We start from the raw sequence: 27,241 nt of genomic DNA, 5'->3' as shown, positions 1-27,241 counted from the left end.
ATTTAAATCTAAAACAAATTTCTTCATCAGATGGTTACTCCAAGGAGGCCAGGGTGGAGTAACATTAGCCCCAGAAATAGAGTTTAACTCCCCCCCTCCACCAGCTGAAACTCTGGCGGGTTTCTTTTCTTCTCGGTTTTCTCATCTGTAAAACGTAGATTAGTGGGTGTTTCAAAGAGCATGCTGAGGAGTTGGGCTACCTGCTCAATTATTTGCAGCCCCAGGAGTTTTGCATTCATCCAGGCTTCTCCCTGAAGGATGCTGACGGGTGCTTTCCCTGTGGCTGAATTCTTCTGGCCTCAGCTGCTTCTTTGGAGAGAATATTTTGCTGATCCAGATCAAATGGAAATTTTATATATTTCTTTTATTCTGCTTACAACATCCTAAACCACCCAGTTTGTTTGATAACTTATCAATTCTTGTTTTCTAACTAAACACACACATACACACACACACACACGCACACACACACACACTCACTCAATGGCGACCCCTATTAGTGCCAAAATCTTGCTGGCCTTATTCCTTTCCTCATTTTTCTCGAGCCTCAAAACGGACTTGAGACTGAGCAAGAGCCTGATAAGTGTCTATTGCTGAATGAATAAATGCATGCATGCAAAGTGTTGGACAAACCCCGTAGATCCCCCTCAACAATTACTGACCCAATAAATGACTAGGGGGCTTGAAAGGTTTCCTATGTTGGCCTGCTTCCTGTGACTGTTTCAGGCAGGGAAGGTGAGCTCAGAGGCTTTGCAACCAGACAGACATGAGTCCAGCTCCAGGCTCTCTGATGTGACCCTAGGCTGACCAGTCATCCAGGTCCTCCTCCTGGAGAGAGGCAGGTAATTCTCTGATGTACTGTGCTCATGCGAGGACTTACTAGAGAGAAAACACAAACTGGCCAGCAGTGTTGGTTTAGCAAACTCTCAAGGCCATATAAAAAAGCATAAATGGAAGACCCTTGTTTCAAAGTTCTGAAGCATTTCACATGATGACAATGGAGCTCTGAAACCAGCTTAGGGCCCTTCTCAGCACAGAGTCTTGGAGGACTCACATCTTGTGCCCACAAAGCTGGCCACTCTGCCCAGCAGAGTGTCTGAAACACAGGGAAGCTCTTAACAAATGAGTGCCTCTCCCTTCTCATTAGAAATCTGATGTAATGAAATGAGACAGATCGTGGCTATTGGCTGGACAAAAGGATCCTGAGCTGTGGAATTTCTGGTAGTGATAACCACCCAGGCTAATTATCCACTTGGTGAATTATTCAGATCCTTGGCCTGTCTCTTTTTTATTCCTTTGAGTAATACCCCTGCCTGTTTGATAATTCAAAAATAGACTCTCCATCCCAACTTGTCTCCAGTACTTTGATAAATCGCCATTGAAACAAAAAGTTAAAACTTACAGACTCATACTTGAACAGAAGTATAGTGCATTTGTTCCCTGTGCTCTTACTTATTCAAGACGCATTTACTGGTCACCTTTAATGCCAGACCCAGAGTGCTGATTTAGACAGGCAAAATGGGCAGTCACTGAGAAAAGGAGCTGGTACGCGTCGAGACGCTAGTACCTGAAAAACAATAAGACTACTCCAGTTTGCCATACAAATCGGTTGCTTGATATGGGCTCCTAGAGACCAGCTCAGGGACATCATGACATGGCCTGCACATTCACTGTAAGCAAAGACAAGAAGCCAAAATGAAAACAGCCCTGTCATTTGCTAGTTTCTGCATGCAGAGGGAAGAATGGATGTCATAGCTGCTCAACCCCTACCCCATCACTACAGGGCCTGAGAAGGCAACTGACCAATGGTGAGGAGAGTTCTGAACACAGATTTATGGTAGGTGTCTCGACAAACTCAGCAGAAAACATGGGAATCAGGAGTCTGTGAAGTACACACTGCTTTTTTTTTTTTTTCATAAGTGTATGTGGTATGTGGACATGTGGTGGTTTGAATATGTTTGGCTCAGGGAGTGGCACTATGAGGAGCTATGGCCTTGTTAGAGTACATGTGGCTTTGTTGGAGGAAGTGTGTCACTGTGGGGGTGGGCAATGAGACCCTCCTCCTAGCTGCCTGGGAGACAATCTCTCGTGGATGCAGCCAGATCAAGATGCACAACCCTCAGCTCCTTCTCCAGCACAGTGTCTACCTGGATGCTGCCAAGCCACCTGCCATGATGATAATGGACTGAACCTCTGAACCTGTAAGCCATCCCTAATTAAATGTTGTCCCTTATAAGAGTTGCTTTGGTCATGGTGTCTCTTCACAGCAATGGAAACCCTAACTGAGACAGTATGGGTACATGTTAATGTGTGTGTGTGTGTGTGTGTGTGTGTGTGTGTGTGTGTGTGTGTGTATGTGAATGCTTGTGGATGCTCAGGAATGTCAGAAGTCAACCTCAGATATCTTCCTCAATCACTTTCCACCTTACTTTTTGAAGGTCTTGTTGAACCTGGTGCTTACTGATTCCACCAAAAGTCAACCTCAGATGTCACTCCTCTGGCAATATCAACTTTTCTGTTTTTGAGACAGGGTCTCTCATTGGCCTGGATCTTACCAAGAAGGCTAATGTGGCTGGCTAGCAAGCTCCAGGGATCTTCCTATCTTTGCTTCCCAAATGTTAGGATTACAGGCACATGCCACTACCCCTGGTTTATTGCCAGGTGCTCAGAATCTGAACTCTGGTCCTTGTGCTTGTGTGGCAAGCCCTTCCCCAACTGAGCCATCTCCCTAGCCCATACACTTCTGGAAGACCCTGTCTTTTCCAGTAAATATTCCAGCTCAGAAATGAGGAGGCCTAGATCTTAGTAAAATGAAAATGCCCGTATCTTGTCTTGTTCTTCCATGATACTCTGAACAGAGACTTTGAATTCATGATTTCAAACATCTGGAAGAGAAAAAGAAGACAAGTCCCAGTCATCTCCAAATATCCAGATGTTTGGCATCACTCTGTCCTTACTGCAGTGTGTGGGCGTCCCCACCAGCAACAGACATGGAATCACTTCAGAGAGTGATTTTCTGAGAACAGAGATACCTTATCATGCGCTGTTTCTTGCAGAAATGAATTAGCTCTGCTTTAATTATTAACCCCAGAATAAGGGTAAGAATGGATACACAAAATGCTTAGAGTAGAGGCTGCAGAAAGGGCTCAGTGGGTCTGAGTTCAGTCTCCCACAAGCCACATAAAAAGCCATCTGTGGCAGTACAGGTCTGAAATCTCAGCTTTGGGGAAGCACACACAGTAGGATCCCTGGGGCTTTTCAGCCAGTTACCTTAACCTTCTTTAGTGAGCTCCAGGTCAGCAAAAGACCCTGTATCAAAAACAGGGAGAGATAGCCCAGAGGTTAAAAGCACTAGCTGTTCTTCCAGGTGACCCAGATTTCATTCTCAGCATCCATATAATGGCTTGCAACTGGCTACAATTCCAGTCCCAGAGCACATGACTCTTTTCTTTCTGGCTTCTGTTGACACTGCATGCATGTGGTACATACAAGCCGACAAAACACCTATACACATAAAAAATAAATGTTTAAAACATGTTAAAGAAATAAACAAACCCCCCAAAGTAGATACTGCCTGGGGAATAACTTCCAAGGTTGACCTCTGACCTCTACACACACACACACACACACACACACACACACACAGGGATGCATATACAAATGCACACACAGAAGCTTAGAGTAACAGCATTTTCTGAAAGGAAAACTGACTTTCCATCTCTCTTATCTACCTAAATTGTATATTAAGAGTAGGTTATTGTTTTTCTTTAATAATATTATTGTTCCTGGGCTTGGTGATAAAAACTTGCCTAAACAGTGGGTGTTGTAAAGAATGGAACACCCCGGTAGGAGTTAGAAGACGTTGATTCTAGCCAAGTCTGCATCCCTTGATGCTGTGGGCACATTAAGCAACATGTCTACAACATGTCTGCCTCACTTCCTGCAAAACATAGGTGTTAAATGGGATGAGCTGCCAGGCCCATTCTAAAGCCAGCCTGAGTCTGATGAACAAGTGTTTATAGAAGCCGTAATGCTAACATTTCACAGACCTTATAACATATAGTCTTGAACGCATTTTCAAACAAGGCTCATTTGTCCCTGCAGTGAATCTGAAAGCCTAGATGGTGTCCAATTTGTTCACTGTAAGAAGTGACAGGGAGTCCTGGGTGAGGATGCAAGCTGTGAATGACAGAGAGGTCTTCTCCTGGGGCATTTGAATGCTTCCCTCAGATCCTCCCAGGACATGGCTGTCATCTGTGTTGGGAAACAGCTCCAATCTTCATAAGTGGGTTTGTGGTCTCAAGGACAATGTTATCTTTTGATATACTCCATAATAGCATACAGGTGTCATACAAAAGATATTGTAGCCTCATGTGGGTTCACTGGTTTCTAACTAAACTGGATCTGAAACTTAAGGTAAAAATGATGGCTAGTATTTCATAATTACCATTTAACAGCCAAGAACATCTTGTGACTCCAGAAAATCAGGGTTTTCTCAGAAATATTTCTTATATTTACCTAAAATTACATATACATTGAAGTGCCTGTGTGTGTGTGTGTGTGTGTGTGTGTGTGTAGGAGAAAGAGAAAGAGATGAGAAAGAGGAGGGAGATAGAGTGAGAACTTTAAATGAAGAGACTAACAACCATTTCAGCAGCGAACATGAGAAACCTCCTTTTGAGTTTTTGGTCAGAGACGTCCAATGACTCCCAAAACAAACATGAGCTATTGTAATTGTCCTTGGTTGCCACCCAGAGATTGAAGATAAGCACCTATTGCTAAAGACACCTTGTACTTGGGACACAGAACTCAGAAGATTCTAGCTAGATCTCATCAAAAACCTCCTCTCTGAGGACTAGCTTTTCACAGTACCAGAAGGAGTTATGCAAGCTACCAAAGGAGGGAAGCAACCAACAGTTCTACACAACTGTGATGCCTGAAAAACCACAACAATGGCCAGCCTGCCAAGGGGAGAGAAAAAGTACAATAGAGGCACTAGTAACGTGATAATAACCAATGGCTGTTTGGATTTAAGGCCTGCTCAAAAGGAGAAGAATCATGCCTGGTACTAGAACCCTAGCTAATTACTCTCTGCCGGTGAAATAATTGTTATTCAAAGAGTACTTACATCTGACAGTAGACCAGTATAACACCTAACTGTGTTCTAAATACTTATCCTTATGACCAGTGAAATCTGCAGCCTCATCCCTCATCAAAGAAGCTTTCTCTTTGCAGTAGATGGAAACAGCCACAGGTTGATTGAAACTGATGGTGGGTGCCCACAGGTCCATCTACAACACAACTCCTGTTGACCTAAGGCTTAGGGAACCATCTCATAAGAAGGAGAAAGTTTGCTGAACAATTGTCTCTTCTAAAAATGACAGGTAAACCATGTCCACAACAATGTAGTTGCCTAAATAAAACTCAAGATACGACAACATTAATAAGCAAGCTAACATGGGAGAGGGAAGTCTCAAGGGGCCCCATCCCTAGATAGAGCTACTGGCAACAAATGACTGCTGAGAGTGGGAGAACTGGTCAGCTCCAGGAATGAGTCTCCTAATTGGTTATCTAATTTTAAATGGCCATCACCAAAATCATACACATACATACACACGGGCCAAGAAGGTTGTACTTATATGCTTATGAATACAGATGCTTGTGTGAGTAAGTGTGTGTGTGTGTAAATACTAATTAAAGAAAAAGCAGCCATGGATGTGAGAGGGAGTTGGGGAGAGAGGGATTGGAGAAAGGAAGGGGAAGAGGGAAATAATGTAACTATATTTAATAACAAATTTTAAGATTATTTTTAAATGGTAAGACTGTTTAAGAAGCAGGACACCCAGACCACAGGAGCTCCTAACAGCTAATATGGGAGCCACTTGAGCCACAAAATAAGCAATGACAATACTGGACTATAACTCACCCAATAAAATAAATATCCTTGGGTTCACATTGCCTTGTTGATACTCACAAATATAATTGTTATTAGATCTTCCTGGGAATTTCATTTTTAAAAATGTAGAGAGGAAGGGAGAACCAGGAAACTTATGCTAACAACAGGCAATGTCTACAGTAATAAATTTTGCAGATCTTTCCTTGTAGGTGCTAAAATTAGTAGAAGAAACTTAGAAGAGAAACAGAATTTGCTTAGTATCGTGTTATCTCCCTAAACATCTACTGACTGACTACAAGAGAAAGAATAGTGTCGACACAGCAGAGAAAACTGACAGTTTAGCCATGAGGTCAAGGTCAAGTCCATGCCTAACAGGCCTCAGCAACCCAGAGGGGCACAGGGAACCATTCTGTAGTATTCTTGGCAAGCGTGTCATGCCCCATGCACCATAAGAAGCTATCAGACCAGCCTGAAGACTGTCTCGAAAACAGCTGTCTGGTGATTTTCAAAACAGTCAAGAATACCAGGTATGATGGTACATATCTCTAACTCTATCTCTCTGGAGGCAGAGGCAGGAGGAAGTCAACTTTGAAAGGAAAGGGAGGGAAGGGTGGAGAAAGGAGAGAAGAGAAGATAGGAGAAAGGGAGAGGAACGGAAGGGGAAGAAAGTGGAAGAGAAGCAAAGGGGAGAGGAGAAGAGGAAAGGGACGATTACAATTTGACAAACATTCAGGGAAAGTAACTAAGGGCAATGTATACCCTTTCTATGGAAAACTAGCAGAACTGGATATGAATTTACACTTTGCCAATGAACACTTACTGTCCTCGTCTGATCATTATACGGTACATACATAATTTACTTACTTTAAGAGACAGTAGATGAGATATGTCAAAACTCTGTACAATTTAGCAACTTTTCAAAAAGCCTCAAATCAGTTTTTAAAAAATGAAAATACCTCTAGAGCCATTGTGACAGTTGTCTGGGCTCCTCAAAGCCCAAGTTAGCTTGCCCTAGAGCCAGTCAGGGTAATTCTTCATGCTGGCTCTTGTTCCAGTGAGTGTCTCTTTAGGGAGTGGGATCCATGAGACCCCCAGACCACATTCTGACCTTGCCAGTTTTCTGACAATCCAGCTATTAGGAACCACTGTGCCTTCTGGCCAGCACATCCATTGCAAACAGTGTATGAGCTTAATGCTTCCTTGGAGACAATGTCAGCACTGTCTCACGCTGAATGCAGAAAGCGTGAGCCAAATAATCCCAGAGATCTTCACTAACAAACACATCTCCTTCACTTTAATCACGTTGATCCTGATTCATTTCACAGAGCTTCAAGGGAAAAGCTGGCAGAACTCAGATGCACATTGTCTGTCTGCAGTCCTGGCTCCAACTGTGTCTACCCAGCAAATCCAATGCCACTGCTCTCATCCTTTGTGGATGGAGAGCAAGCGTTATCACTTTGCATTCTCTATCTTTTTGAGGGTTGATTTTTTTTTTTCAAAAAACACACACACCTGAATCCACAGTGTCTGTTCCAAGGGTATAAAGTGGTAGCCACACACATAGCTGATGACTTAACGACAATTGCACACAGCCACATTAGAAACAGTGCCCAGTGCCACTACCTAGAAACTAAGCAACCTCCTGCAGTTTCTGAGTTGTATTTCTGAAATAAGACATGTATTTCTCTTCCTGACATAAATGCCTCTGCTGATACTGGGAACTGGATGGGTGGAAGAGAGTCCTTCCTGAATTTGAGCCTACCTCCTATTGTGAGTGTGTGTGTGTGTGTGTGTGTGCGTGTGTGCGTGTGTCCGTGTGTGCATGTGGATGTGTTCTTATGAGGGCATCATGTGAAGGCCTTAGGATAATCCCAGCTGCTGTTCACCTTAGTGCCATCCACTTATTGTTTTTAAAGATAGATTCTTTCTCTGGCCTGAAAATTACAAAGCAGGCTAGCCTGGCTAGCCAGAAAGACCCAGAGATTTGCCTGTCACCAAGCACCCGACACTGGGGTTACAAGAGTGTGTGCCACCACACTTGGCTTATTTTCCATGTATTCTGAGGGTTAGATTCTGGTCTTTATGCTAGCAAACACTTTCCCAGCTGTGCCATCTCCCAGATGATTCCAATCTTAATTAACCAGCATCTACTGTGTTCCTTCATTCCTAGCTTGAAAGGTTGGCTCCAAAAGATGTTCCAGATTTGGTCCCTAGCTGGAAAGAGCTTAGGGTCTGGTATAAGCTGGGACTGTCATCTTTAAGTAGTTTACTCTGAAACAAAAATTTACTATGCAGCACCCCAAGTTACTGAAATCCGGAGGAAAAAGAGCAAGAGTCAGAAAACCTTCAGGTGCAAGTGGGTTCTTACATCCATGTGTAATGCCACACAGAGCTCAAAGTAACTCGGCATGAAACAGGCAGAAAAAATGAAAACAAGCAGGTAAGTGTACTTCAGATCTTTGGAGATAAATTCAGAAAAATAACTAAATTAGAAGGATGTGTTTAGCTGATTTACCAATGTAACCACACATCCACTCAGGCAAATTCAAAACCACTACAACTTATGCTCAGAATCACACAACTCTTAAGGTCCCAAATATCAAACTATTTAAGATTCTATACCTTGGGAAGAAGTATTATTTAACCCAACACATGAATAGGACTTGTAGCTAAGAAGAACCAGTTAAGGGAGTTGGAAAGATGGTTTCATGGTTAAGAGCACTGGCTGCTCTTCCAGAGGACCCAGGTTCAATTCCCAGAACCCACATGGTGGTTAGCAATCATCTGTAAATCTAGTTCAAAAGGATATGATACCATCTTCTGGCCTCTCTTAGGTACCAGGCATGCAAAATACACACACACACACATACACACACACACACACAAATCAAAACATTTTTTAAAGATCCAATCAGGCTTCCATATTGTTGATTTCTTTAAAAATCTCAGGGCTGAAAGGCTAATGTCACTTTCTTCCACTGCTTTCAGAAAGAAGAAAGTATGTCAGAAAGAAAAACCTGCCATTTTTCATGGATCATGGGTCCCCTTTGTCTCCTCCTTGGCAAGTGTAAACTTATTTTCCCAGCTCTCAACTATTAATTGAATACCAGCTATGGTTCTTGTAGTCTCAGCACCTAGGCCAGAGCTCCATGAATCACAGATACTTAATGATGTTAAACTAAGTGGTTGCATGGGGCTTTAGGCTTGACCACAGTTGACATGATATGAGGTATGAAAATGTAGTGAGGGTGTCCGTTTTAGCTCCTATAAGTTTATGGAGCCATCTATTAATGAGACAAAGAGCTTTTAAAATAGAAGGTTTATCCTGGAGGCAAAACCTTGTGTCATTATTCTTCCTGGAAGTAATATGTCCATGCATCTAGCTGCCAAGAGAGCTCCTGAGAGTGTTCACTGCAAAATGACACAAGGACACCCACTGACATACGTGCCACAGTTCATGCTATGGATCACCTTCTTTAACATAGACCATTAAAGCAAACCTAACTTAGAAGATGTCACACAGCCTTGGTGGCTGTCAACATGTCTCCATCACTGAAAGTTCCTCTTGCTAGCCCCTAGGTGCTACCCCTTTATTATCACGGGACCCATCTATGAAGTCCTGGTGCTGTATCCTCAAGAGTATAATAATGTCATGGTTAGTAGGGATTGTCAACTTGACAGTGTCTAGTCATTGAAGAGACATTTGGGCATTATCCATGAAGGATTAGCTAGAATAGGTAGCAGAAAGATCCCCCCCTAAATATGAATGATGCTATGCCATGGGTGGAGGGCCTGAAATGAATAAAAAGAACTGCTTGCATTTTTCACTTTATTTTCTGACTGTGGATGTCATGTGACCAGCTGTCTCATGCTCCTGACACCATGATGAACTATACCTTCCAACTGGGAGCCGAAGTGAACCTCTCCTTCCTAAAGTTGTTCTTGCAGGTGTTTTGGCACAGCAACAAAGTGGCTAGCTAATGCAGTTAATAATTAGCAAACTGAGCCAAATGGGATGAGCCCTGCCCACACAAAATAGCTGAGTCTTTACTGTCCACATTGCCTACAGCTACCTCCCCGAGGCTTCTCATCTGAGAATACTGTGCTCGTATAGCCCTGTTGGCTCACGCCCCAATTCTAAGAGCCACATGTGATTTCTCTCCAGGTTTCTAGCACATCTAACGCCTCCCTTTCTTCCTATCTCTGTCACCATCCTACTCCACACCATCATGGCACCCAGCGTGAACTACGAATGAAATCCCCTCCCCCCTCCCCATGCTTGAGGAACACAGAACACAATTTGGGTTAGTAATGTATAAGAAAGCACTTGCTGAGAGCGTCAGAAGAACTGTCATATTCCCAAGAAAAGGTAGGTGGTGTTCCTTCAGTCAATTTTGTCATTTCTGAATGTCACACCTGCAGTCATGATAGCCACATGAGACAAGTTATCCTGAGAACAAAGTCAATATTGTAAGTCAAGCAAAGCAAGGGCAAAGAGAGGTAAGGTTCTTAGAATATTAGCATGGAATTCATTGCTTCTCAGGTCTTCTTATACCCAGACTTCTTGCAAGGTGAAATACTAATTGGGCTTACTGTTTAGATAAGCTTTGCTAGGCAAGTTCAGGTCCATGTAGCCCAGTGCATTCTCACTGCCTCTGTCTCAGAAGTGTCCCTCGCATCAACTTCTGGCTCTCTTCAAATGGTTCTTTGTGCATTTAGAAAGCAAAGTGAGCCCTTCGTGGGAAGACCTCATGATGCCATCGCCCTCATAGACTTCTCAGCAACTTCCCTTCCCATTTGAAAAGCTCCTAAACATGACGTAACCCCCATGGAGTGGTCATATAACGCTGTGTAATGAATTATTCCCAATTTTTCACAGCTTAAAACACCAATCCTTTGTTATTTCGCAGTTTCTGGGAACCAAGGACTCTGGAGTCAGGCACTCTGCTTTTGACTTGGGATCAGTCTTGACACTGAAATCAAAATGCTGTCTGGGATTTGACCGGAGCTGCAAGGTCTGTTTCTAAAATCAAATTCCAAAATGTTGGTGAGTGAGAGATCTCAGCTGTGTAGACTTTTTCACAGGGATGCTTGGTTTCTTTACCACATGGTCCCTGGCTCCTGCCAAAGCAAATGATCCAAAGAAGAGAAAATCAGAGTGTCCCTACATGTATAACTGTCTAACCTCAAACACACATACCATTGCTTCCAGCATACTCTACTTATTCAGTACAGGCTGCTCTCTTTGGGAACGGGAAAAAGAATTTACCTTTTGAGAGGTTATCATCAAAAATGTAGAGTAGCTATGAATAGCCATGCACATTTACAACCCCAGGGCTTTGGTGGGTGAAGACAGTGGGATTGCTGGGGCTTGCTGGCTGCCAACCTACCTCCTGGTTCAGTGAGAGACCCTGTCTCAGGGGCATATGATGAAGAGTGATAGACCAGAACACTTGGCATCTTCCTCTGGAGTCTGAGCATGGATGAGTGCACATATCTGTGCACATGCACATATACACATATATACTGCATACATACTCAAACACATATACACGCAAGAGGAACACATCCATACACATAAAAATAATTTTTAAAGAATTTAAAAATAATCAAGATTGAAAACAGCACAGGCTTTACATATCCTGCTCCATGCCTACTTTCTGAGAGCCCCTATCCCTTTTTTACCTTGGGTAAACCACGGCCAGCCCACTGGTTCCCTTGAGTCCAAGTACTTGCACCTGTGAGCCCTTTGCTACTGCTCTATTCATGATGCTCTCTCTAATTCCTTGACTGTCTGGAATATTCTTGACCTCTAGCTCTCCAATCTAGTGTCATCTTCTTGGAGAGGGCCACCTGAACCACCCAGTCTAAGTCAGACTTCCTTCTCTCTACTACTTTCTGTGGTTTCCACACCATTTGCACCTACTTGAAAGATGCTATAGAAGAGATGGTGGTTTTGCTTATCACCAGAGTTGTATCCCCAGAGTCTAGTGGGAATTTAATACAGGCTGACACTAATAAACTCTTATAGAGTGAATGAGTGAACAAAAAGAATGAGAGTTGGCATTCTGGGCACACATGAAGAGGTGCCAGTTGTACACAGCATGTGAACCCACAAGACAGCACCTCCAGGAAGGGCTTCCTTGGCCCCTGGGGAGCGGAAGTGGGAGCAAGGGAAATGAGAGAGTTGTAGACTCCTCAGCATCTGCCTCCACAGCAGACAAACAGAGTAGAGTGACAGAAACACAGAAACAGATTCACCTCCCAGTGGATGTTAGTCCCCCAGACATGGGGACAGGAAGCTACTTGGGGATGTGTTCTTGACATGCAGACCTCTCGCTCACACCACTCTTTCCAGCTCATCCCCATCTCAGTGCACACATGTGGGGACTCATGCATGACTATGCACAATGTAGCAGGGTTGAGATGGAAATGGACAATTGGTGGCATTTGGCCACAGGACTATGAGGTCAAAAGTCAAAGGGGCAGTGTTAGGAGAGCATGATTGGGGCAGCATATTCCTTGAGGGGGTTGCCTTTCACTAGGCAATGCTGGCAAGACAGAATCTAAAGACTTCTTTGAATGATCAAGGGCTCCATTATCCTCTCGAGTGTCAGATGAGCTGGGATTTCTCCTGGTTCCTTAGCACGGCACCATGGAAGAGATATGGAGATTGGGAAGGGGCACTATGGATCAATAATTTTACCTCCTTGCTGGAGTGGGACTCTCTCAGCCCAGAAACTGGAAAAATGATCAGATGATCTCTTCTCCTATCCCATCCCCAAACATGTACTGGCAGAGATTACTTCTCATTCCTGGATGGCAGTGCCACAGCAAAAAACTCGAGGTTCTTTGTGATGCATGGAGAAACATGGATTTCTGAAAAGATTGATTTCTAACCACAGAGGAATAGTACATGTGCTAATCAAACTGAAGACACTGGCTCCACATGAGGTCTTAGCTCAAATATTAATCATCAGAGTGGTAAACAGTCTGAGCCTGGGCTACTGTGCTGACAGACCAGACATAGGACAGCCAGACAACAATGAGGCTCAGGGAACAGATGGCTCCTGACCCAACTGTGCCCAGCACTGTTTTCTTAAAATAACTACTTCATGATAACCTCTTATTCAAGTGAAATGGATTTTGTAGGTCTGTAACACAACTAGACGTGGAATTTTAAAAGTTAAGTGAATAACATGCTCCACATAGAAAATATATACAGAGAAAAAGTTAGACAATGTAGAGATTTTTAATTTTTCATTTATGCTGTATGTATGTGAATGTGTACGCACATGCCATGGTGTGCAGGCGGCAGTCAGAGGATATCTTGCAGGAGTCAGTTCTGGTTTTCATCTTTGACCCTTTGGGTTCTAGGGATAGAACTCAGACTGTCAGGATTGCAGCAACCATCTCTTTCCAATATGCCATCTTGTCCCATCTCAGTGCATAAGTGCTTGCTACACCTACTCTCAAGATGGAGTGAATAACCAGAATCATATAATTATTTTAAATATATTGGTGTGCCATTCGTTTTTGTTAACATAACTAGAATCTAACATAAACTAGGAAGAGGGAACCTCGCCTAAGGGATTACTTCCTTCAGTTTGGCCTGTGGGCTTGTCTGTGGGGCATTTGGTTGATTGATGTATGATGTGTGAAGGCCCAGCCCACTGTAGGTGGAGCCATTCCTGGGCAGTTGCTCTTGGGTTGTATAAGAAAGCAGACTGAGCAAGTCATGAGGTGCAAGCCAGTAAGCACCATTCCTCTATGGCCTCTGCTTCGGTTCCTGCCTCCAGGTTTCTGCCCTGTTTAAGTTCCTGCCTTGGCTTTTCCCAATGACAAACAACGACCTGTAAACCAAATAAACCCACTTCCTCCCTGAATTGTTTTAGGTCAATGTGTTTTATCACAGGAAAAATAAATAAATAAAGACAAAACCTAAGACAATTGGGATATGAGATAAATAACTTGTTAGTACCCTTGTTTCATATCTAGTATTTTAAACAAGCTAAGAAGGGTTGAGGAGGGAAGAGAGAGTATAATCACTTAATTTTCATAGCTATAGATAAGGACTCACGGAGATGTTGCTTGGGAAACTCAGAATATGTAAACACTGTAACTGTGGATGACCAGCAATGGTGGACGACTGAGGAAGATTCTGACTAAGACTATGTCCTGACACAGCCTATCATTGTATTCCGTTATCTGCTTTCCTTGGAAGTCTATACATATTTAAAGCATGCACAAAATATTTTCCATCTATATGTAAAACAGGGTTCCTGTTATGGTTTGAATATGAAATGTTTGTCCAGGTTCGTATGCTGAGTGTTTGCCCCCTCCCCACAACTGGTTGTGCTATGTGGGAAGATTCTGGAAACTTTAAGAGCTGGGACTCAAGCAGAAAAAGTGGATCATCACAGAGAGTGATAAAGTTCTGCCTGGTGCCTGGTCCTTTGTACACTCTGCTTCCTGTCCCCCAAGAGAGCAAGCAGCCTCTTTGTCTGCATCCTGGTCCTTTCCACACTCCACTTCCTGTCCCCCAGGAGAGCAAGCAGCCTCTTTGTCTGCATCCTGGTCCTTTCCACACTCTGCTTCCTGTCCCCCAGGAGAGCAGCCTCCTCATCTGCATTCTTTCACTACCATGATGCTCTGCCTGAGCACATGGAGCTGAGTCACAGTGGCCTCTGAAACCACGAGCCAAAGCTTTCCTGGTTATTTAGTCACAGAGATATCAAGTAAACTGGTACCATAAAAACAGGATTGTTACTTGGATTAAATATGATTATGTGGTTCTTTAGCTTCTAGAACTAGTTTGTGGGAGGAATTCAGGTGAGTTGGGAGATAAAGGTTACGAAAGCCCTAAAAAGTTATGATCAGAGCTTAGTGGGAAGTTTTGATCGGTGCTGAAGATCAGCAATGTCTCAGAAACGCAGACATGCAAATGTCTCAGTATCACAAAGTTTCAGGTGGAAAGATGGTCTTTATAGGAAAACCATTTGTCTGTATTTTGTCTGCACCCAGAGATGAAGACTTTGAATGGAGTTCTTTTAAGAGAGATGAACTGTGGAGCTGAAGAGCTGCCTCAGCAGTTAGCTGCATATACTGCTCTTCCAGAGGACCTGAGTTCAGTTCCCAGCACCCATGTCAAGTGACTCACAACTGCCTATTAACTCCAGCTCCAGGAGATCCAATGCCCCTTCTGGTTTCTTCATGTATCTGAACATACGTTTACATCGCCATACATGGACATACAACAAGGACATATAATTAAAAATAAAATAAATCTTAAAGAGAAGCATTTCTAAAATATTAAATCTTTATATGTATGAGTATTTGTCTGAATGTACATCTGAGCACCATGTGCATGCCTGATGCCCACAGAGGCTGGAAGACAGTGTGGAATCCCCTAAATGGAGTTGGTTAAAAACCATAGTGTAGGCCCTGGGAATTGAACCTGGGTCCTTTGGAAGAGCACCCAGTATACTTAGCTACAGTCTTCTCTTCAGCCCCAGTTGTGAACCTCGAGAGGCAGGTCATGGCAGGCGCTTAGGGCACGACCTCCCTCTTAAAGGAATTCATGCAGCACTTACAAAGATGGTTACAGGCCTGAACTGTGTAATTTTTCAAGAGTAGGTTGGTGGGAAAGAACACCCAACTCTTCTCAGTCATTCACTTCCTGTTTTGTCATGTGACTTCTCACACACATTCCTACCATGTGATCTCACTTGCCATGAATCAATCCAGAGAGTTCTCACCCCATTCTTTGCAGATGAATTTGCCGGATTGTGGACTTTCAGCTCTCAAACCTTTCTTCATAAAGTATCCTGCCTTGTGGATTTAATTACAGCAACAAGATATAGACTAGGGTTGTCCCTGGGGTCACAGCCACCCTCCAGAGCACTCTTAGTCCAAGAATGCTCACTAATGATAGTGACAGCGCCTTCTCAACAGGACCTCTGGCTCACTTACATTGCCACACAACAGGGAATCAGCTCAACAGTCAGAGCTGGTTCAGGCATTTCTCATACTCTGCTACATACTGGGAAGAGGTCTTGCCTTGCCTTCTAGGAACCTCAGCCTCTAGCCATACAAACAGGCCAGACAACCGGCATGTCCTCTCTGTGCATTTATCCTCACCTAGAAGCAATTGTTTCTGGTTCCCATGAAGATGGACTTTCATACATACCTCTGAGGTCACAGGTGGGCCTGCCTGGGACTTCTAAACCACTTCACAGAGCAAGGGTAGACGATCTTGGGAGATTTGAGAGGTGGAGAGGAGAAGGGCCAGATGAACACAGGGCTGTGTCCATGGACTGAAAATCACTCTGCCCAGTCCCTGTCATTAAGCACACAGGAAGAACGTATGATTGACATCTCAGCCATATGCCTTCGAAGGAGCTTGGAGTATACCTAGACTACTAGTCTTTAAAATCATCCAAATCACAAAACAGAAAACAGTCAATCAAACCACTAGGGGAAAAATGTTTCCAATAAGAAGAGCTTTTTATCAGGCCAGGTGACAACTCTCAGGCAAATGTACAAAGCCTGGGAGCCTCTATGGATGTGGGGACCACTGACCTCAGTTCTTGGCATTCTTCCTATTGATTATCACTCCACAGCCAGCTGGCCCATAAAAGACTTGGGTAAGAGGTGACAGGCAGGCCTGTTTATGGCTGCCTTTTCTCTAAGCTCTACCTGTTGTCTCCTGACTCACCTCAACTCCTCGAAGCTAAGAGCACCCCTTTATAACTCATGACCCTGTAGCTGGGAGGGGCCCTCTAACCCTCTCCTAATTGACAGCTTGCTTGAACCTTCTCCTATCCAATAGATGGAGGCCACCTGTCCCACAAGGGAGCTGGGCCTAACTTTGCTTTTGTCCCTCCCTCTCTTGTAGGTAGACTTGTTCACCTCTACCAACAGTTAGAAGATAGGAAAGGTTCCACACACAGCCGGGCCTTCAGAGTCACACCTCTACTCCAGAAAGTTCCTTATTGCAGCTAAACCCCTCACCATAATGCTATAACCCCTTCACCTTAATCCCTCCCCCCCCAACCTAGTGCCTCTTAGTACCTGCCACCTGCCAAGGGACAGGATTCAGTCTCCTTTGTTTGTCTTTTCACCCTGATTTAGCGTGGCCGTTGCCTTGTTATTAAATAACCAGAGTATGAGTTTATTTTGCTCTGGCTGAAGAGTATTACACACATAACAAAACAATAAAAGCACCAGAGAGCACCTGTTCCCTGTTCTGCCCAATTGGGCTTGACTAGATAGCCCTCGTATTCTGAGAAGTGATGACCTTACTTGCACAGCAGCATCTGGCTCCTGCCCCGTGCCTCTCTCCTAGGAGCTTGTGTCTTATCTCCCAAGCTAGCTTCACTTAACCACCGCCATGAAGCTTTCTGCATCTTTCTACAGTTCCCCACAGGTTGTTCACTCATCAGTGCACCTGAAAAAGCAGACAGGATTTTAAATCTCCACTTCTCAGACAATACAAGCACAACTCGCTCTCCATGCTGAAGGTTGGGACCTGGGTCTCAAGAGGAAGTAGCTATTAGGCTGTTGTCCGAGAAACACTTAGCACCATATTGCCAGCCTGGGGGTGCTGTATGGGGACTGCTGGGTATATACCAGACTTGAAGGCTGCTGGGACAGAGGAATCTAGATGGAATGATTGCCACAGGAGCATTGAAGAGTAAGCAAAAAAGAGTAAGATGCAAGTCCTCCAGTCTGTGGCAACTTCCGCTGGTCTGGAGATCAGTGTGAGGACTATATCTAGGTAGAGGATATTCATTCCCAACGCATACTGGTGCCAAGGGTCAAAGAAGACCCAAAGCTATGACTGATGACTACCCCTTCCCCCACTACCAAAGACAGTCTGTCAGTCAGGAAGCAAACAAGTTAGTACTCTGTAGATGGTCCAGAGTCTCCAAACCCACTAGCATGACTTCAGAGAATTGACTTATGTGGATGGACGCACAGCTTCTATTTTAAAGGAAGGACAAACACATGCCGTACAGTTTGGAGAACAAATTACTGTTAAATTACTTTTAAACACATAACCCATTTCTTACCCCTTTCCCTGGCAGATATGGCCAGCTAAGGTCCAGAAACTCCTCCACGTAGTCCTGATGAGATGGAAAATGAGCTCTGGGCTGGTTCACCTCAGCGTGCTCTAAAGTGGAGCTGGAAAGACCTGAAAGAAGTAATCAGAGCTCGCTCTGTGCCCCCTCTAGTGCAAGAGAGACCAAGTCATTCAGTCTGGAAGGAGGAACCTGTCATAAAATTTCTTTTTTGTCCCAGTGAGCACAGTTGTATCAAGAGCCTACACTGTTGTTGCCATGGTGATTGCTCCTTCTCATGCAGTGTGGCTGGGTTTCAGGAGATGGAACTTAGAAAAGAAGATTAGGCCTACTTGACAAACTGGTGTGCATCACTGGAGAGAACAGTCCAGGACTCTACATGTGGGGGCTGTGCCTGTGAGAAGATCCTGTCTTATGTTATCCAGGGGCACAGCAAACTCTCAATGAGATCCATCTCTAAACAGCTTGGATCAGGGCTGACAAGCAACACACTCCTGCTATCCCGTGGTGACTTCCTCCTAGGGGTTTGCTAGGGAGCAGGTGAGCATCTACATGAAGCTTGTGCTTGGCTTTTCAGATGGTGGCTGTAGAATAGCTCTGCTCTGAGATGTTTTCCAGTCTGTTTGTATCAGAAAGGTCAAGTACCTCAAGCATCTCATCCAAGAATTCATCCCTGTCTACCACCATGGTCATTTCAAACACTAGGTTTTGCATAAGTTTCAGATGGGATTCCATGTTCACTTGACCCAGTGTGCAGGTTCATAGACAAGGGAAAAATGTGTGCCCAGTCACCATGCCAACTGCCATGACCTACTTGTACCATGATATGGTAAAACCACAGAAACTCAAATGACAGAATTCAACAGTATGGAAAGCAATGAGCGTACTAAACACCATCCTCCCGTTTTCCCCTCCCAACATAGGACATCTGCGTGTTTAAATGTGCATTTTTTTTCCTCTCAAGGGCCATTTGGAAATCTTTCTCTGTCAGGGGCCCATCCTCTCAAGCAAGAAACAATGGTTGCTTTCTCTAAAAGGCCAAAGAGCAGATACAATCAGTTTAAGTGTTATACAGCTTCTATTTCAATAACCAGCATTGTCACTGCAACACCAAGCAGTCACAGAAATATACAAACAAATGGAACTACATTCCAAGTAAACTTTCTTGGCATAAATTGACAGTGCACAATGGGCCAGACAGACCCATGAGCTGCATTTGCCAGACTGTGCTTTAGCACAATCCGCTTACCCTGTGCCTCACATTGCCTGCTCTTCTTTCTAAGCTCAGTGGTCACACGATGTCCTTCTTACACCCCTATGTGGTGGGGCTTTGATGTCTTTTTCCTCCCTGATGGGACAGGTTCACTCATTAGGCTTCTTAGATGTGTGATCTGTCTAAGGAAGGCCTCCAGTACTTGTAGTCCTAGACAAGCTAGGCACTGAGACTCTCAGTCACATCTGAACATTGTCCCTCCCTGTAGGATGTGGCCTGGTTATTTTTTAGAAGGCCTCTCTCCATCTTTCCCTTATCATTTTTTCCCCTTTGATAACAAAAATGTTAGTTTTGTTCAATGCCTTTTGAAAGTAAAATTCCATGGAACTCCTGACCAAGGCTTCATCCCTTTTGTTTTTTTTTTTAATTGTTTATGACTTTTATTTACGTATGTGTGGTGTGTAGGGTGGTAGGTGGGTGGATGCATTTCTGTGGAGGTCAGAGGACAACTTGTGGGAGTCTATTCTCTCCTTCCACCATAGAGGTTCCAGGGATGGAACTCAGGTCACCAGACTTGGCGGCAAGTGCCTTTACCTGTCGAGCTTTCTCACTGGCCCCAAGACTCAATATGGTTGAGAGTCACAGACCTCAATGTAGACTCCAGGACTAAAAAAAAATCAGAGCTCTAATAAGTAAAGATATGATTAGCAAGACTCTGGAGTCTAAAACTTTTAATTTAAGGTAGGAAGAACTCTAGAATACATACTCTCCCTCCCATTTAAGAAGTCTAAAGAGTTTCTTTCTCAAGAAATCAGTGCCTCAGAGGGTGGGGGAAGGGGGGGGGGGGGGGGGTGAGGATGGTTGAGGGCCTCTGTTTGGGGTTGGAGAAAGGCTCCATGGATAGAGTCTACAAGCCTGAGACCCACAGTCAACACCCATAGTGCACATATATACACTAACATGCACACACATACACAACTCTTTTTTTTTTTTTTTTAAAAAAAAGAGATATTCTCTTCACAAAAGGCAAATGGTTGGAAGTGTGCTGAGCCTGTCACACAGCAGCCGGCCTTGGGATTTGGATCTGAGGTTTGTTTCTTAATCAAAAGGCCTTGGGCCTACAGGCATGGGTTGTATAAATCATAGGAAGCCTCAAGAAGTCAACCAAAGGATTCAGGGCGTGAGGCATCCAGAGAAGGAAATCTGATCTTCATCTGCTTTATTAAGTTAACATTTTTCTACCGGCGTTCGCCGTCTCCCCTCTAAAACCCTGCACACGTGTGAAGGGTAAGAAGTGAATCTATCCTTGGCAAACCTACAGTGGGTGGGCTGTGAGTGTGCTCCTTGCTTGAATATCACTTTCAAGACAAAGTATAATAACCCCTGAGTTAAATCCTCCTCACGGGCAATAAATTATAAATAAGTTGAAGTTCACAGCCAGAGAATTTGACACAGCCCTGATACAGGCTAGGGGAAAAAAAAAAAAAAAAAGGAATCACATCTCCAGTTACACTCTGAAAGCCTAGCCGGGAGTTTTACTCAATATTACAGTTGGTTGAATGGCAGCACATGCTTAGAGATACTCCTGCTGCCAAAGGGAACAGTTCATGATATCCTGGAGAACATGTGGTCACTCAAAGCTGTCCTCCTGTCTCGAAGAAAGCTAACACATTGGGGGTTTTGTTTTTACTGGAGTTTTGAAGTATGGGAAAGGTGTTGTTAGATTTTTTGAAACGGGTTCCATGTGACTCAGGCTAGCCTTGAACTTGCCATGTGGCTAAGATTGATCTTGAACTCCTAATCCTCTTGCTCTCATCTCCTGGCCTTGGTATTACAGGTGTGCACCACCATACCCTCCCTGTTTGTTTGACTTTTGTTTTCCATGGACACCATTCTTGCTGAGCTTCCTTTGTATGTGTGCTTGTATGGGGCTCAGGGGAAGGATACACACATGTGTTGGACCCACATGCACATCTGTGTGGATGTACTCAGAGCAGAGGCCAGCCTTACACCTCAGCTCTTATACCTCAGGTGTTATTCACCATTTTTTTTTTAAAGACAAGTTCACTCACCAGGCCAGAACTTGCCAAGTAGATTTATTGAGTTTTGGACAGGGGACCCAACCACTAAGTACTAGAGGAATTAGCTGAGAAGACAGTTGGATAAATCCCTCTGCCACCTTCCTCTGCTGGGCTCCTGTGTGCTACTTTGCTGGCTTGAGGTGAAAATTAGTGATGGTCTGGCAAAGGCCAGTGTAAGCACAGGTAAGGCCCTGTACCGTGTATGAACAGAGCTGACGTGCATGGGCACAAGTGAAGACAGGTGTTCAATAGCAGCAGCAGCAGCAGCATCTTTGGAGTACTACAGGCTGCAGAAGCCTGACTGGTGGAGAACCCAGGCATAGACCATTCCCTGACTCCATCCCATGTGGGCCTATACAAGCAAAGCTAAGGGCTCTGTGGGAGAATAGTAACCCATTTCTTGTCTGGTTCCAAGAAAGGTCTTGAGGCCTGGAAACACAGTGACAAACAGTGAAATAAGAATTTATAAAGCTATCACTGGAGTCCTGGTTTAATAAAGTTTTTTTTTTTTAAATCGAACCCAGGGCGTCTCACATGCTAGACAGTAAATAAAGTTTATTGAAATTCGTCTGTGTCTCCTGGTTTCCACACTGTCTGTGACCACTGGGGTTCTGCAAGGCAAGTGCTGGGTTAAGTACTCCCACAGGCACTTAGTTCTTCAGGTAGCTTTTTGTATATTAACTTACAAACTGAAGAAGAAATTGGATTTACCCAGATAAGACACCTTAGTAGCAAAGATGGAGCATGCACTGGAGTGGGACACAGCTACCAAAAGTTACACTGATGGATGGTTTTAGTAGCATGCAGAAAGACAATATTGTGTTAAGTAAAAATGGCTTAATTTAAAACACATCACCAGTGAATTTCACTAAGCATTTATTTGCAAATTTAAAAATACCAGATAGTTCAGAATGTGGTGGTTCATACCTTTAATCTCAGGAAGCAGAGGCAGGTGGATCTTTGAGGCCAGCCTGGTCTACAAAGTAAGTTCCAGGACAGCCAGGGCTACACAGAGAAACCTTGTCTCTATCCCCTCCCCCACCAAATATTAGATTAAAATAATTACAGCAAGACTAGTTTTGACAAAGAGGAATTTAGATATTGTTTTTATTATGCTTGGGGGGAGGTTAAACCATTTTTAAAACAAATATGACTTTTATGAATAAGTATTAAAGTAAGAGTTCATAAACTATTTATTACAAGGAGATAAATGTTCCTGGGATGAAAAGATTTTTGCCAAAGGTGTGGAGAAATAAAGGAAGAAAGAAGGGAAGGAAAGGAGGCAGGGAAGGAGAGAGGGGGAAGGAGAGGAAGGAGATGGAATCAGAGGAAGAAAGGGGGAAGGAAGAGAGAGGGAAGGGGGAGGAAGGAAGCAGGGAGAAGGAGGGAGGTAATTTATGACCATTTTAGATAGTTTAGAAATATTTCCTCAGAAAGTTTTAAGGCAGACAGTTTCTATGTATGTGCCACTGTATCCAGGCTGCTGTGTGGTCTCTGGGATAATCGCCAGAGGTCTTTAGGTTAAGTGTGTCCTCAGACTAGGGTGGCCACCGTGTCTTGAGAAGGGTGAGCAAATTGACACTTACCCAATGTTTTGTGCTGAGAGGATATTAGACATCCTTCATCCAGTGAGAAGTACTAACTGTCCACTCACGGGGACTAGCATGATGGCTTGGGGAGGTGACTCAGTAAAGCTGCTTGCTGTACAGGAGGAGAACCTAAATTTGGATCCCTAGTACCCATAGTGAGTGTCCATAAGCCTAGCAGATATTAGAGTGTCCATAAGCCTAGCAGATATTAGAGTGTCCATAAGCCTAGCACCAGGGGCAGGGGGAAGACAGGTGGACCCCTGGGCCTTGCTAGTCAGCCAGTCAAGCCAATCAGTGATTTCGAAGTCCAGTTAGACCCTGTCTCAAAAATTAGATGGAGAACAGCTGAAGAAGATACCCACATAGACCTCCAACCTCCAGATCCCCCTGCATGCACATTTGCATATGTAAACATACATTCACACACACAGAGGCAGGCACACACATGTACACATACACATAGACAGGCACCCACACATAGAGGCAATCTCTCTCTTTCTCTCTCTCTCTCTCTCTCTCTCTCTCTCTCTCTCACACACACACACACACACACACACACACACAGAGGCAGACACACTCACACACATACATAGAGGCAGGCACACATACATACAAAGGCAGGCACAGACATACAGGCAGACACATACACACACACACACACACATATATATACATATACATCATATACATATACATATACATATACATATACATATACATATACATATACATATACATACACACACACATAGAGAGAGACAGGCAGGCACACATACACACAGAGGCAGGTATATATATACATACACACACTGGCAGGTATACACACATAGGCAGGCACACACACAAAGACAGGTACATATATACACACACAAAATGAAATTGAAGATCGCGGCTTGGTAACTGCTAGGAGAGAGTTGGACCCACCAAGACACTGTCATCTATCACCAGGCTTCCACAGCCCTAGAAGAGAGACTTTGAACTCTAAAAAGAACAAGCCAGAATGAGAGCCACAAGGGAGATGTGTTAGGAGTAAGATGTGGAGTGCCCCTTCCTGGGGAGGGAAGGAGAGGGATGGTGTCTCTTCATTCCTAGACCCAGTGCAGGCTAACCCTCTTAGCAACAAGCCAGGAAACCTGGCCTTGATTGAAAGAGTAGCTAGGAACTCAACTTTAGTGAGTCTGAGTTGGTAACTGAAACAAACAAATGCTTGATCAAATACAAATAGACTTGCATCAGGCCTCTAGCACCTATTGCAAGAAAGTGTGCCGGTCAAAGCCTGGGGCTTGGAGGCTGCACCACAAAGGAAAAGGCAAGGTACACTCAGGTGAGCTCCCTCTCTTTTGGAACAGCAATGCTGGGTTTCCCTCAGAGAGCTCTGTCAGCAATCTAGCTTGAATGGACATGGAGTCTCTTCTACAGGTTGGATCTGCACAGCAGCACGTGCTGTTACTTTTAGAGAGTTTGTCCTGAGAAAATAAAAGTAAAGGCACTCTTAATCATGTTTTTATATAAGATGGAAAACCAATCTCTATGTAAAAGAATATTATCATTTTGACTTGGACCAGAAGGGGGCAGTTGAACTTGCATCTACTCCTGCCCCAAGCCATCTAAATGGGTCACTATGAAGGCTAGAATGGTAAGGTATGGTAAGGTATGGTAAGGTAGGAATGAAGGGCAGTGTTGGAACACTTTCCTGGCACGTATAAAGCCCTGGGCGCCATCCTCAGCATGAGAGAAAGACAGAGAGAGAGAAACAGAGAGTCAGAGAGAGAGAGAGAGAGAGAGAGAGAGAGAGAGAGAGAGAGAGAGAGAGAGAGAGGCAGAGAGACAGGGACAAAGAGACAGAGACAAATAGACAAAGACAGAAAAAGAAACAGAGAGAGACAGACACAGACAGAAAGACAGAGAGAGAGAGAGAGAGAGAGAGAGAGAGAGAGAGAGAGACAAAGACAGAGTGACAGAGACAGACAAACAGAAAAAGAAACAGAGACAGACAGACAGAGAGACAGACACAGACAAAAAGACAGAGACAGAGAGGGATAGAAAGATATAGACAGAGTGAATCAGAGAGAGGAAAATAGAGATACACACACACACACAAAGAATGGTTCACTTTAAAATATAGCTACAGGAAAAAATTCTGAGAAATGAATCATTAGGCAATTTCTGTATTGTATGAGTGTCCATAGTAGAGTCCTAGATGGCCCAGATACTGTGTACATAGGCTATAATGATAAATGCCTGTATACATGTATCTGTCATGTGTTTGCGTGCATGTGTGCACACAGACACATACACACACACACACAGACACACACACACACACACACACACATACTTTTCCTAGCTCACAAGTTTTAAAATTATAGTATGTCTATCAGGGAATGGTGTAACTATTTGTTTACCTCCCTGCCTTCTACATATGCCCATATATGTGCATACATTTATTCATATATGTGCTGCTCCAGGAACTATGGCAAACCAAACAACAAAAGATCAAATCAACTCTATGAGAACAGTCAAGATGTCCCTACATTCCCACAGCACCCACTTTTACAGTAAATGGTTTTTAAAGATTTGTTTGTTAATATAATCTGTGTGTATGGGTGTTTGCCTGTATGAGTTTGTGTGCACTGCAAATGTGTGGTGTTTGGAGAGGCTAGAAGAAAGTGTTGAGTCACCTAGAACTGAAGTAACAAGTAGTTGTAAGCCACTGTGTGGGTGCTGGGGACCAAACTGGAGTCCTCTTCAAGAGCATAAATTCTCTTAGCTACCTATCTCTTCAGCCCTATAATGATTTTTTTTATTAGTAGAAATCTTCTCTAAAGTAATAAAAGTATAATTAGTAGATAACCCAGGACCACAGTGGCTCACTATCCCTGTCAAGTACTGTATACTCTAAATAATTGTACCCAGTATACTTTCATACAACTGCCAGCACGGTGGTTTTGCTGACGCCAACACTACCGCAAGCTCTTGAATTGTGTGCTAGGATATGAAGGCCTATTGACTACAGTGTCACTAGGCAATAGGAACTTTCTGGCTTTGTGGTAAACGTGCAAGACAACTGTCATATGTGTGGTTTATCATCAACCAATATATTGAACTGTGCCATATGACTGCTAAGTTTCATAAAATGTGAAATACTAGTAATGCGAAATTTTTATATGAAAAGAAGAGTGGAAAAATGAGAGGGAGGAGAGGGGGTGACTAAAGAACCAACGGCTACACAGTTTGTTGAAAGACAACATGATTTCAAAAGCACTGACGTGGAGAGCGGCGCATGTCTATGAGCTGGTCAGATACACCAGGTCTCTGGATGGCTGAGGTTTAATCACGTACTTTGTTGATCCCTTTAGAAGATGACAGTATGAAATGAATCACAGATGTTCCAGGGAAAGAGATGCCACCTTTACTTATTCTCCCAGTCACTCTACAGCCACATGAGAAGGAGAATGCCATCCATTTGCCTAAGTTGGCTGGAGACTCAATGTAACACAATATTCTGCTCAATAGAAAGTTACGTGTATATCAATGGTTCTGCTTTGAAACAATTGGAACACAGCAGCACACACTTTGTGCCAGGACAATAATAACATTATTTGTTCTTTGGTGGCACATTTAGTGACTCAAGGTCACGGTCATAAACATTGTCCTCTATACCATGGGTATAAGCAATTCCCAAATAATGAATAGTCCCATTAGTGAATAACACAGGCATCTCAAAAGTTCTCATCACAAAATAAGAATTTCCCAAAACATCCCAGTATCCATGCAGCTTTGTGTTCTGCTGTCAGTTTCTATGGTCCAGCGACAGGGCTCTTCTATTAGCCCCTTTCATCTAGCCAAGCCTGATGCTTTTGGAATCTTCTGTGGTTCTGCAACCCACATGCTCTTTCAAACCTCTATTAATTGGTTTTTGTCCTCTGGATCCTACCATAGCATCATAAGCTTAGGAATGGTCTCTGATAGCAAACCAGTCTGAATTGTTACAGCATCTCTGAGAAACCACCCCTCCCTCCCATGTGATACAAAGAAAACCCTTGGTGGTGCATGGGTATTAGATGAGGGACTGACTCATTCCTAAGACAGAGCCTGACCAGTCCAGGGAAGAAATGGAAGACTACACGATTTCCTTTGAATCCTTTATTTCTGTTATCATAACTTACAGGGGTGCCATCTTTAATTCAGCTGCCACATACCACAAACTCATACTGAGTCCAGAGACCCTGAACCCGATATGGCCCTCATCCTGTATTTGTAGGGTTTTGTTCCCTGAACCTAAAAGCAGAGTTGTATCTATGTCCTTGAAGGCAAGAGGTACTCAGCTCCTAGACCTAAATTAAGCTGTTTGACTTAGGCTGTGTTTAGAGTACAGA

This window comes from Grammomys surdaster, unplaced genomic scaffold (assembly GCF_004785775.1).
Source record: "Grammomys surdaster isolate TR1022 unplaced genomic scaffold, NIH_TR_1.0 192, whole genome shotgun sequence".
Taxonomy (NCBI): Eukaryota; Metazoa; Chordata; class Mammalia; order Rodentia; family Muridae; genus Grammomys; species Grammomys surdaster.
The sequence above is the reverse complement of the archived record's forward strand: the minus strand, read 5'-3'. Positions refer to the sequence as shown.